This window comes from Rhipicephalus sanguineus, chromosome 8 (assembly GCF_013339695.2).
Source record: "Rhipicephalus sanguineus isolate Rsan-2018 chromosome 8, BIME_Rsan_1.4, whole genome shotgun sequence".
Taxonomy (NCBI): domain Eukaryota; kingdom Metazoa; phylum Arthropoda; class Arachnida; order Ixodida; family Ixodidae; genus Rhipicephalus; species Rhipicephalus sanguineus.
In genome coordinates, this window is record NC_051183.1 from 34,451,929 (window position 1) to 34,464,694 (window position 12,766).

General features: G+C 42.8%; 1 protein-coding gene across 1 annotated transcript in view; it reads left to right on the forward strand.

Moving 5' to 3' along the window:
• Positions 1-1,536: 1,536 nt before the first annotated feature.
• LOC119401698 (uncharacterized) overlaps positions 1,537-12,766 on the forward strand; it is a 59,447-nt gene continuing 48,217 nt past the window's right edge. Inside the window, exon 1 of the mRNA XM_037668619.2 lies at positions 1,537-1,601. The gene's annotated coding sequence lies outside the window, so the exon portion shown is untranslated. The remainder of the gene's footprint in view (positions 1,602-12,766) is intronic.

A 12,766-nucleotide genomic window follows, 5' to 3' on the forward strand; every position in this document is an offset into this window, starting at 1 on the left:
GCGTCATGTGAAAAGTGACTTTAATATCAAAATAATATATCTCACCAGGCTTTGCTGAGCTTCAGACTAGCTCAGAGCCATCTCTGTATACAGGAGATTTTTATGGCAGAGTAGGCTCGCCTTCAAAAAATGGTGTCGGTACCCCTTTATGAACTACGTCTACAGGTCTTAGCTGACGCCGTAAAAATGTATGACGTCACGGAGAGCTGGTGCGGGAACATCAATGTGGCGTCGCCACCCGCATTTTATTTTTTCGCGTTTTCTCGCTTACCAAGCGTCTTCTCGCGGCAAGCATGGTCATTTTGATATTGTTGAAAAGTAATTTACCAATATAAGAAAAATCGTTTTTTTTTCTTTAGAGTCTCTTTAAACACCAAAGTGTTTTTTTTTTTTTTCACAAGAGCCTCTAAAGACTACGCTTTTGGAACTTTAATGAATTGCAATAAACTTGTCTGCATTTCATTCAACTATGTGGATAATTCAAAGCATTTCCAAGAACAGAATCGTGTGCTCAGACCGTAGGGCAAACTAACGCAACTAAAAAAAGCCGCATACTGGTGATTTCTGTTGGTGGGAGTTGTACTTGCTCGCATACATCGGGATTTTACGGAACATTCTGTGAATCGTAACATGAAAATTGCAAAGTTACAGGAGCTCTGAAAGCGGATGTTGTTGCGGCGAACAAAAAAACCATTTAGAAATATAGAAATTTTTTGTTGCTTGGAATGAAAAAAAAAAACAGGTACAAATACAGAAGTTTTATGTCATGGAGGAGAGAAAGATAGTGTAAAATTAAAGAAATCTTCTGTACCGAAAACGAAAAGCTCACGTAAAATTACAGAAATTGTCTGTTCATGAAAACAGAACAGTCGCTTAGAATTACCCCTTTCAGTCACGGTATGTACAATTGTACACATCAACTTCGAAGTAGCATCACGCACCGCGTGTTTCTTCAAATGACCTGAAACCTAGTGTGCACATTCGTGCAGGCTTCCTGAGTGGACAACTAGCGCTTATTTAACTTCATTATGCGGTATATTTCTGTAGATGATCACTTTGCTAGAGACACTACCATATTCGACGATCGTTCGACGTGCGACGTTCCAGGACCAACGTCAAGAGTATTTTTTTTCTTCGCTCGAAAAGCATACAACAAAAAAACAAACTGTGCATGCAGTTTGGGCCTAATAGTTGATTCCTTTTATGCAAGGATTGAAGCTGACTGATTGCAGGATAATTAGATATTTAATTACACGCTAATTGGCATTAATTACTGTAACTCACACAAAACAACACATTCCTTCGTTTTATTTCTTGGAATGTAATACTGAGTGCCTTGAAATCATGCCATGGAAATTTGATGCATTTGCAGACAGTGCATCATAATTCGTGACTGAAAGGGGCAGAAAATCTGAAAATCTAGAACAGAATACTAGAGAAATTTTCTGGCGGGCCAGCTGCCAGATAATTTCTGGCTTTTGTTTTTTGTTTATTTTTTTTCAAGAAACATTTTTTTACAGTGAGCCTTGGAGGGCCACATTTCGGTTTCCTCACCGGCGCCAAGGTCAACGAGCCGCACTACGTCATCGCTTCCGAAAATGGTGAGTCATACTAAGCTCCGCTTGAAAAGCTTTCACGTCTTTGCTCTTCTTTTATTATTGACACTTTCAACATGTAGCACAGGAACTTCGAAAAACATTTTTGGTTTCATAGCCTGGGTGGCTAGTGACGGGACCAATGGTTAGACATACCTCGTAACCCAGCAAACGCTGCAGCAGTGACAGACGCAACAGGTATATATATATATACATATATATATATATATATATATATATATATATATATATATATATATATATATATATATATATATATATATATATATATATATATATATATATCCGCTGACATAAAACGCTTCAAGGCCACAGAAAAGTTGGGTGCTGCTTTCGCATCGGTCGGTACAGCATTCCAAACGAGAGCGACCGTAGACATTTTTAGCAACCGGTAAATTGAAAGCAATTGTTCACCGCAGATCTTGTGCTGAGCGCCGGTAACTTAAAGGTGCGTAGTGGTAGGGGGTCGTCATGTTTTACTATTCCGTGCATTATATCCGCAATGCTTATTACGTGAACTGAATCCAGCGAAAGTACGCGCACGTGTTGGAACAGAGGTTTAGTGGTATCCGTCCTATTTTAAAATGCAATAATTCTTAGTGCCCTCTGTTGTAAGCGGCTAAGAGGTTTCAAATATGTTGTATATGTGCGGCCCCAAATTCTATGCAGTAGCTCATATTGCTATGCACAAATGCGAAATATGGGGTACGCTAGGTGGCTGCGCTGAAACACTATCAGGCTTTTAGTAACGTGTGGCAGGCATGCGCTAGCTTCGAGCACGTCTTATCTATATGAGATTTCGTGTTATTAACTGAACCAAACATGACACCTAAATATTTAAACGTGGTTACTCACTGCAGCAGTGCAGACTCTAAATGTAAATTAAAGCTACGAAAATCAGGCTGTGTCTTCCTGGAGTGAAAAACCATGTATTTAGTCTTGTCTGTATTAATATTTAGGTGGCTTCGTTTAAACCATGAATGAACTCTCAGTAGGGCGATTCCACGAGAGATCGAACATGCCTGTCCGGTCGCAATTTTTGTTTTGCCTGGGTTTTTTATATGTTATGTGGGCACATTCAAAGTGCACGGAACTGAAAATTTTATTTCCAAGAAACACTCCCAGCGCACCAAAAAAATATTTGAAGGTGGCGGCGCGGGCCTCGTGTTTTTGCTCATTGCAATGTTTTCCGATTTCACGGCCGAATTTAGCGCGAACTACAAATGATGTGTCGAAAATTTTTTTTGCTGGTTTTAATATGCATTACTGTAAATTACATCCATGCTTTTTTATGCCGTCCTTAAAATTGAAGAAAATGTGAAAAAATGGCAAACACGGCCGAAATCAAAAAAGGGTCCTAAGTTTGAGGCGCCTTGACGCCTTTGCTACTTCAAACAGAAGCTTGAAAACAATGTCAACTATAGAAAAGAGACTTTACAACATTTATACGGAAGATCATTTTCCTACGGGCAGCGCAAAAAAAAGAAAAAAATTGTTAAAGAAGCGAGTTTTTCAAAAAAGTACATTTTCAAAAAATAAAATAAAAAGAACTCCGGTCTCAATTTTGACGACAATTTTTATCGAAGAGCGCTTATGTCAGTGAACACACGGTTTTAATATCATATGTCCTCATTTGCTTTGTTTACGCGATATAACTGGCCAAAATGACCCTTGCTGTGTGTGCTCACTTCAGTGCGACTGATGGTTGTTATTAGCTTGTATTGTGCGTAAATCGCAGTTTTAATTATTCTGCTGCAGCAAAACCTTGCTCTGGTGGCTTTTCGTCAAGCAAAATGTGTTCTCAGATTTTATTTATGTCTAGCGTGTGCAAAAGTGGGCTGCTGCCGCCCTCTAAACGGCTAACGTGTAAACAGTTTGCAGCCTACAACCTCGCCTACAATCACCAGAGTATAGATGGGCGCGCCTGTTCAAGATATCAATCGCTTCTTCTTCCTGAAGGAATGCCTGGTCTACCTCATCGCGGTTAGATGTAGACAGGTTTTCCTTGAGGAGCGTAAAGCAATGCAAGCAGACTTCGCAGGTGTCGCGAAAATCCTCAGCCTATGAGAGTAGCTTATGGAGATAGGCAACAACAAAAAGAGCAAAGAAAAAAAATTGCGCAACGAAAACGTTTTCCTCAGCAATCTTCTTTTTGTGAACGCGTAAATAATCGGCACAGAACACAGAAAGGTAGCATGTAAGAAGTTGATGAATTCTGCCTCTAAAGACACAGTCGTGAAGCTTCGTTAACATTATGTTGTGTAGTTAACGGAATCGAAGGCCTTCCTTATTCTAGGAAAGCTACGACGGCTAGCTTGTTGTTCTTTAGGGCTTTATTAACTTGTTCGGTTAATACTAGAACACCGCAGAAGACGTGGATCTGTGCGACTGGGAAAATTACTGGCTTTGGCAAATTATACTACGTTCGGAAGCGAACAACGCAATTTGTGCTGGGTGTACCTTTTCATATATTGCGTTAGTCACACTTTACACGGATATTGGCCGGTAACTCGAGGCATTTCAAAGGTCACCATCTTTGCATACAGGGATGACTTTGCTCAACTTAAGCTCACTTTAGTGCATACCACAGTCCTGCCTGTGACGAAACACATGCAACAGGTGGACAGCCAGAATGTCAATATTATTTTTTTATCAATTTACCTGTAGTAGTATCAAGCCCGGCCGCTTTAATACCACCTAAATTTATCACTACTGATAAAAGGTGTGTCAGTTCTATTTCAAAACATGCCAAAGCTTAGTAAAACTTGTTGTTGGGCTAGTTCGTTCTGTTCTGTCTGAAACTTATTCCTCGATGATACGCGTCTTTTTTTTTTTTTTGTATTTCAGTAAGCATGCCAAAGCTGTTGGAGACTAGTATAGAATGGCGCGTATGACCCGTAGTGTCAGGAAACTGGCAGCCAGAGGCCGCCCGACGTCTGAAAAATAGTTGTTGAAACTATCCACCGTGTCCTGTGTTATGACACCAGGTAACACGAGTTAAGGGACCGACGACCAATCATTATGGTACCTGTTTTCTTTAGCGCGATGGAAAGCTTACCGGTCAGAGTGTCTAATCCCGGAACGGTAACGCGGAAAACGCCGTGAAACTTTTATAATCAGGTTTTTCGATCTGCGAAATATGAAGTCGTGTACACTCAACACATGCTGCAACGCATGAACGCGAGAGCGATTCATATTTGTGTGCGGCGGCTTGCCGTGCATTCGTGCCCTTCGCGCGCATGCGACGTTGCTTGTCATGTTCGACTAGTAGCCGCGATGGCAGCGCCACTTCTCAGCGTGCTACTTTTTTACCTTGTAAGCAGCACAGAATAGAGCGGCGATGGAACTAATATGAATACTCTAACTTTGAGCACTAACTATGGTGTGCATGAAAGCATCAGACTACTTACAGGAAAGTGAACGACTCCATAATCAAGCGTCAAGGCTCTTCCGCAAGGCTGCACGACGTACCGGTTTCTGGTGACCTTTAAACCCGATTTGACAATATAAATCCTACTCAGATCGCAGAAAGAACGCTTGAATCTGTCAATATAATTCACGGTCTTTTCATTTCCACGGGCATCTAATCACAGGTTCTGGCCAATTGTCGCTCCCTTTAACGTGATCTCAACCCCTCGCTTTCATGACAGACCTCTGATGTGTGACAGGAGTTGCGTACAGGAAGCTAATGAAGAACGAGTGTTCTAGGCATTCCTCCAACTTCTTTCTACATATTTAATCCCACATGATACTGTCAAGCACTATGCGTGCTTGTAAAATGAGAAATAGCGAACTTACACACAGATGAACGTTCAGGAACATCACACTTCAAAATTAATTGCGTCAGGGGATTCGTGTCATTATAGCAGAAATGTCAGACATTGTCTTTTATGTTGTCAATTTCATAGTAGCTGAATGTCATGCAAGCTCGAAGGCCTATCGAGAGCGTGCAATCTTTCATCCATTGTACTTCATTAATCAGAGCTTCAGCTTCCTTGGTTGCCATTTATTGCATTTTGCTTGTGTCTTTTGTTCTATTTCTTCTTTGCTCATTGCGAATAGAAATGCCGAAGCTTCTTAAATCGCTGGGCCGGACCTCTTGGACAGTGACACGAAACCTTTTAAGTGCACCGTTTTAGTTTATGTTTACTTTCAGCATTGATGGCCTTATGTTCCGTAAACATTTCCGCCCGTGTCTCAATCTGTGTAATCTTGTATAGACATCTCTTTCATTAGGAAACCGTAATCCTTAGATTACGCACAAGCGAAAAACAAAACGATCGTCTTGTACACAACTCCTCCTCTCCTTCTACCCGTGTAATAAACCTTCTCAAAGCAGCTTCCTAATTAGCTCGTCTCGAGCAATCTGTTCCTCCATGAGGACGTAATTTATGCCTTTAGATCGAAATTGGGTTTTTCTTTCTTGGATCAGCCTGTCCTCGAGAGTACTTGCCTTGGGAATTTCCTTTTCGATCCGGAAGATGTGATAAATACATAACACCCCGAATAGAAGAAAAGAAAAGAAAAGAAAAGAAAAGGAAAGAAAAGATAACTGGAATACCACGCAGTTGGCTTATCTCAAAGGAGAGCTCGAGAATAGTGGAAGTTTCGTTTTTTCTTTTTTTTTCATCTTAAATTCTATATCCGCATGTCCTGTGCTCAAGAGTTCAGATTCTTTGTATGTGCTGGTCGCTTTGACCTCCGCCAAAGATTGCCGTGCGCTCGTCTCACTGGGACTGTTAGTGAGAACGAACAGATTCAAGAAATTAAACGAAGAGGCGAGAGCGAGCGAATTGGAATGAATTAAAAGTAAATTAAGAATGGAAAGCTGAAACTTCAATAAAATATACCTATTTATAGCTCTCTAAAGCCAGAACAGGCGTTCTAGTCTCCCTCTCAAAACATTTAGCGTAATAACGCCGGAAAACGACAGAAGAGAAGGCGGGACTACAACAAGCGCGAACTTTAAACTGAGATTTATTATGAAGCGAAGCAAGATACATACAGATAGTGTTTACGGTGACTAAGGACTAAGGCCTAAATCCGTTTCTACACGTGCTTGATTTTTCTGATTAAGCTTGTTCTATCTCCACGCGGGCTTCCTTATTCTGTAATGCCTGGTGAGCAAATACTGAAACTCACCAGTCAATACTGGGACCGGTATTGACTGGTGAGTCTCACTATTTACTCACCAGGCAATACTGAGATCGGTATGTATTGACCATTCTCAAACAAGTCTCCGCATCGTCTCACCAGTCATTATTGGAACTGGGGGTGTTGACTAGGCTGAATAATGGCCGTTCTCACGCCAGCCTAGCTATTTTTTCGATAAATAATACGAAAAGAGGTAGTATAGGCCAGTCTCATACCACCCTTAATACTGATTCACCAGTCAATACTGGGACTATCAGCGCTGTCCACGGTCTCAGTACTGACTCACCGGTCAATACTGCGACTAGTCGTGCCTTCAGTCAATGCTGGAACTGGTAGTATTGACCAATGTCACACCGGTCTCAGTATAGACTCATCGGTAAAAACTGGGACCGGCATTGACTCAGTATTGACTCACCAGACAGTATACTGAGAGTGGTAGTATTAACCACTCTCATAGCAGAGTACGTATTGACTCACCACCTAATGCAGGCACTGGTAGCATTGACCAGTCTCAATAACGGCCAGTATCACGCCAGCATAGCTATTGGTTCAAACTATCAATGCTAAAATGGGTAGTATTCACCAGTCTCATAGAACTCTTAGTATTGACTCACAAGTCAATACTGAGACTGTCATAACTCTCCAGTTTCATGTACTCTTAGTATTGACTCACCAGACAATACTGAGACTCGCAGCATTGTAGTCTGTGGGGTCTGCTGTCTACTCCAGAGAAGGGATGCTCGCCGGTTCAACTAAAAAACCATTTATTAGTAAAACACTACCGTTATAGCGAACTGGGCGAAACACAATAACTAGTTCACGACGAAGTTCCACGCTCAACTTCCGCGCCGGTGCCGCTAACCTTGGCCCCGGCGGACCGCACGGCGCGCACACACGCACACCTGACGACAGTTTGCCGGCCACTCCCCCCTGACCGTTCACCGTGCCCGCTTATAAAGCTTGTCTGTATCTGGGCGCATGTGCAGTGGCCCTCGCTGCTGTGCCTTGTCACCGCCGGTGCTTACATGGGCGAGGGTGGTGACCTGGTGTTTATCCACGGTTCCCCACAAGTCCGATACCAGCCTAAGTCTGTCGACCTTCAGCATGATCGAATTCCGTGACCTCACAGCGTAAGCCATGAGGCACAAGTCCGCGCATCGGGTCATTTTCACATGCGGCGCAGCGCCTGACGAGCTGTTATGTATAGTATATTCTATGAGGCAATCCCTAACGTCCTGCCGTAATTACCGCTAGCACAGTCGGGGGGCGTAATTTCGTCGGCACTCCGGATAGCGTCCAGCGTCGTTTTGAATATGTAATGACTCGAGGGGGAAAAAAGACCATGTCGTCGGGCTATTGCTTCTCTTGACTACAATGGCTAGATTACACACGCTATCGCGATGATGAAATTAGCGATCCTGTACGTGTCTAGACTGGATTTGGATGTCTGAATTTGTGCATGGCACTGCAGTCGCTTAATGCGTTTTAATGTTCTGGTTGCATTCGAACATGCTTCACGAAGGGACAGCGCATTGGTCACACACTTGCGCACGCCTTAGATTGCACACCGGTACGGCCTAGAGTCTATGGGCATGGTACTCCTGAATACGAAGGCACTGGCTCGTTTACCAGTCACGATGGCCGCATTTTGATAGGGTGTAAATGCAAAAAATGACCCCTAGCGTATCTCAATTAAGGTGCACATTAGGCAGCCCCGGGTGCTCAGAATTTATCAGTCGTCTCCCACTACGACGTGCCTCGTAATCATATCGCGGCTGGAGCACGTAAAATTAAAAAATTATAATAATTTTAAAATTTCTTAGTCTTCTAGTCTGCGGTATATGTGTTTCGCTTACAGTACGCTGGTCTATGTTTCACTGAGAACTCCTCGTAGCAAACTCCATTTTTCAGGATTCGAAAGTACAGTTCGTGGATTCGAGACCATTCGGAGCAATCCTTTGAAATTACCGCATAAAATACCAATACTTTCACATATAAGAGCGCACTCCGGAGGCACGTACTCGCAATGGAACCAACTTTCGTGATTCACTCCTGCCCTTACCGCTCGCATTAATAATTCCGTGCACCTTCGAAGAGGAAGCGCCGGGACTTATCCTTCGTCGCACAAGAATTGCGTGCAGTACAGTGAAAAGCTGTGACTCACGCCGGCCAGCCAGCCAGCCAGCTAAGAGAGCGGTCACACGGTGGTGTTTTCCATTGTCCGCTACATCGCCTATTGTCCGCACCTGATCACCCGCTAGGTGTCATCCACGTTAAGGAACATTCGTGGAAGCATTAGTGGCTCATGATGGGCGAGCCAGTCTAGCTTCCCTGAAACGCCTAGCTTAACGTTGTTACTGATTCGTCGACACGATATATGCATTCCCAACATCATTCCACCAAAGTTCCACATAGTAAGCGGTACATTTTTCGCACATGTGTCCCACCTAAACAGAGGAATCTGTAGGGAGTTAGACTAAGATTATATACTTTCTTTTGTGGGACTAACATTGTTAAGTACTATATTAAGAGTGGTATACTGCTCTAAGGCCCACTGCTCAAGCTACGTATGGGCCAGGTATAAGCGGTACATTTCGGCGAATATTTCTCCCGTAATCGATTAAACCCGTGTAACGAGTTTCATATGAAGCACTTACTTATTGAAACATATGCAAACGTCATTCGAAGTGTCGTATACTGACAAAAATTTCTGCCAAAGGAAGACCTGGTGGTAGATTAGAGTGCATCTATTTCACGTAGGTAACGCATATAAGCGGCACATTCCTTCCTATGCGGACCCTTGAGTTGATGAAGCCTATGTTTGACAAGTGCAAGATGGGACGCTTGCTTATTGAGACTTGTACGAATGACATTCAAAGTGGTATACAGTAAAAGCGATGTGACAAGCTGACCCAAAAGAAAATCTGGCGCACTTACATCCCATCTACGCAGGTATCATATAGCAAGCGATACCTTTTCTTGCCCATATGTACCACCTACTTAGTAAAGCTGTAGTGTAATGATTCTGACCTAAATTGAAAGGAATTAAAAGGGACGAAAGATCACCCTTTCCATCCGTGGGATTTGAACCTTCGAATTCGAAAGCTTTATGTTCAGATCCCACAGACGGAACTGATGATTTTTTATCCGTTTTGATTCCTTTCAATTTAGGCCAGAATCATTGTCTTACGATTTCATTGTCTTACGATTTAGGCCAGAAAACAAAAAATAATGCGCCCTGTGTTTTCCATGGCATATTTGTTTGTTGGATTCATTAGACGCGTCTTGTTGAATAAGACTTATAAGAAGGAAAAATTGAGTGTAGACTTCGCCACGCTGCACGGAACTGTTTTCCACGGAGTACGCCTGTGCCTGCACTCAAGCCCAGAGTTCTGGTTCCTAATGCTCCAACCCTAAAGCGAGTTCGCGTACTTACGTTATCCAGTCTCCAATATGCATTTATCTCAAGCACTGCGTGGAGCGAGTTTGCCGAAAGGTTTGCTTCTGAATCCCCTCCCCAATGTCGACGAGGGACACTCACTGCAACCGCACACTAGAAACGCAGAGACATGAAAAAACGAACCAAACAGTCCGGGTTTTCACTGACCGTAAAAACCTGGTGCGCCTCCTTAATGGATCCTCACTTGACTCAACTTTGGGTTTTTTTTTTTTTCTGTATAGTACGACTCAATTTACTTATCATTTTAGATTGTTTTTGTTTTTGTTTTTCTTGTCTACACGGGCGGCAGTATTGACCAGATTTTGCCCCTGGTTAACCGGTAAGCCCTACAGTAGGCAGATAAGGTCGAGTGGAAGTTTGGAAAGATAAGTGATCTTTCTCCTTTGAATTAAGTCTAATCGCCCTGGTTGAGTGAAAATAAAGGGCAAACTCAAATGGTAGACTGCGAGTTACGACGTTGACTCGAGTAGCTTGCGACCAGCTTACCGATAATGGATGAGGTAAATGAAAGGACGGAAACGCTATGAAAGGAACAACTTGAGGGACTTACCGATAAGAGTAGAACAATGAGAAATAAAATTCCACACATGAGCGTGAATGCACACGCGAAATGAACACTAAGCCAGCCTATCAAACCAACAACTTGAGTTAATGAAGCGGCAGAACCAATAAAAAGGCAACAATTAAACTGAAAGAATAATTACTTACTTGTTCATGCATTAACATATCTTAACGCCCCCTCCAGAAAAAAATTCTGAGATGATGTTAACCACCTCACTGACTGACTGACTGACTGACTGACTGACTGATTTATTTATTTATTTATTTATTTATTGATTGATTGATTGATTGATTGATTGATTGATTGATTGATTGATTGATTGATTGATTGATTGATTGATTGATTGATTGATTGATTGATTGATTGATTGATTGATTGATTGATTGATTGATTGATTGATTGATTGATTGATTGATTGATCAAAAGTCTACCTGTGGAGACTCCTTAGTTGAGGGATCAGTATTAATTTCGACTATCCGTGTGGTTCTTTAACGCGCAGCCTGATGCTAGGTGCCCAAGGGTTCTGGCATTTCGCAGTTGTCAAAATGCACGTAATCAAGATTAACACACGCAGCAGCAGAGCACCATAGTATTTTAACCATTGTAGCACATCACACGACTGTACGACGTGCAATAAAACTACAGTAGTCAGTAGAATATGTGTATATGGAAACAAGCGTAGATTGGCCAGCGGCTTCAGAAGGGCCTTATTGGGAAGCGCTCGGGTTTCCGTTACTATTATAATTGGTGTTGCTAATGATGTTCATGATGTTGCTTTTACTTGTGATTGGGATGATTATTATGGTAACAATCATCGGAATGCTAATGCGCCCGGCTCATTTATACCAGCAAGAAAAAGAAGGGGGATGTAATAAAGGTTGCTAAACGTAACTGTACAAAAGGGGACAAAATCCGAGCGATCAAAAGTGAAACCTCGTGTGGATGAATCATAAAATTTTTGTACTACTTTTTGCAAATATTACAATTATTACAATACACTTAAAACTGCAAATAACGTGCCCTATACTTTCATTGGCTTCATTATCCGCTGGTTTTCATATTGCCATGTCATATGTATCCAATATACACCTTTTCACGGATGGCTCCCTGGGCGCCGCCATAATCCTCTCTGGGCTGCTCTAAGTAGGCGTGACCTCCCAAAAATGCACTGCCGAGGCTGTAACGTCAGCCTTTGTACTCCAGTGCGCAGCCTATAGCATGGCGGCGTTTTTTCTCTCCTATGAAAAGGACTCTAACTTGAATCATAACCGCCGGCTTCGTACCAGTTTGATTTTTTTGCAAGACTTACTTCTGAATATATGGAAACCCGGAAGTAACTGCTCGATCGTAAGTACTTGGTAGTGAAACAAGAGTGTCAGCCGTTGCTCGTGTTAGTAACGCAGTATAGAACTACCACTGGTAACACTAACAGCGCAGTGTTCAAGACGCTTCTAAGCAAACACACAGAGCCGTTAAAATATACCCGTGGGCGCTACCTAATTGACGCGCACCGAAGGACATAGAAGGTTTGATGTTGGTATAGTTAAGCCCAGGATTACCGGTCGAGTCACCGCTGGTGCGGGTTATGCTTTCGTCCTTCACTGCGTCTCTGTCTAGTGAGTCCATAAAACAAACCCCCGACAATATCCTGTTTCCCGTGTAAAAAGATCCCATCTCTCCGTGCATAGCCCGAGAGCTGCTATGTGGGACGGGGCTAGTGGTTGTTTTCGCGCCGTCGCCACCGACGTCATTATACCTGGTGAGACGGGAAATGAGGCCCCCCCACGAGTTTCCTGTACGGGCACCGGCAGGGGAAAGGCGGGTTAAAAAGGAAAAGGACTTCCCGAAGGACACCCTTTTTTTGTGGGTGTTTCGTCTAGCAATATGGCGTCGTACAGACTATAGCGAGGGCAGCAAGAAAAACGACACCTTTTGGTTTTGCACCTCGGAGTTCCACGGGAATAAAAGAGTTCA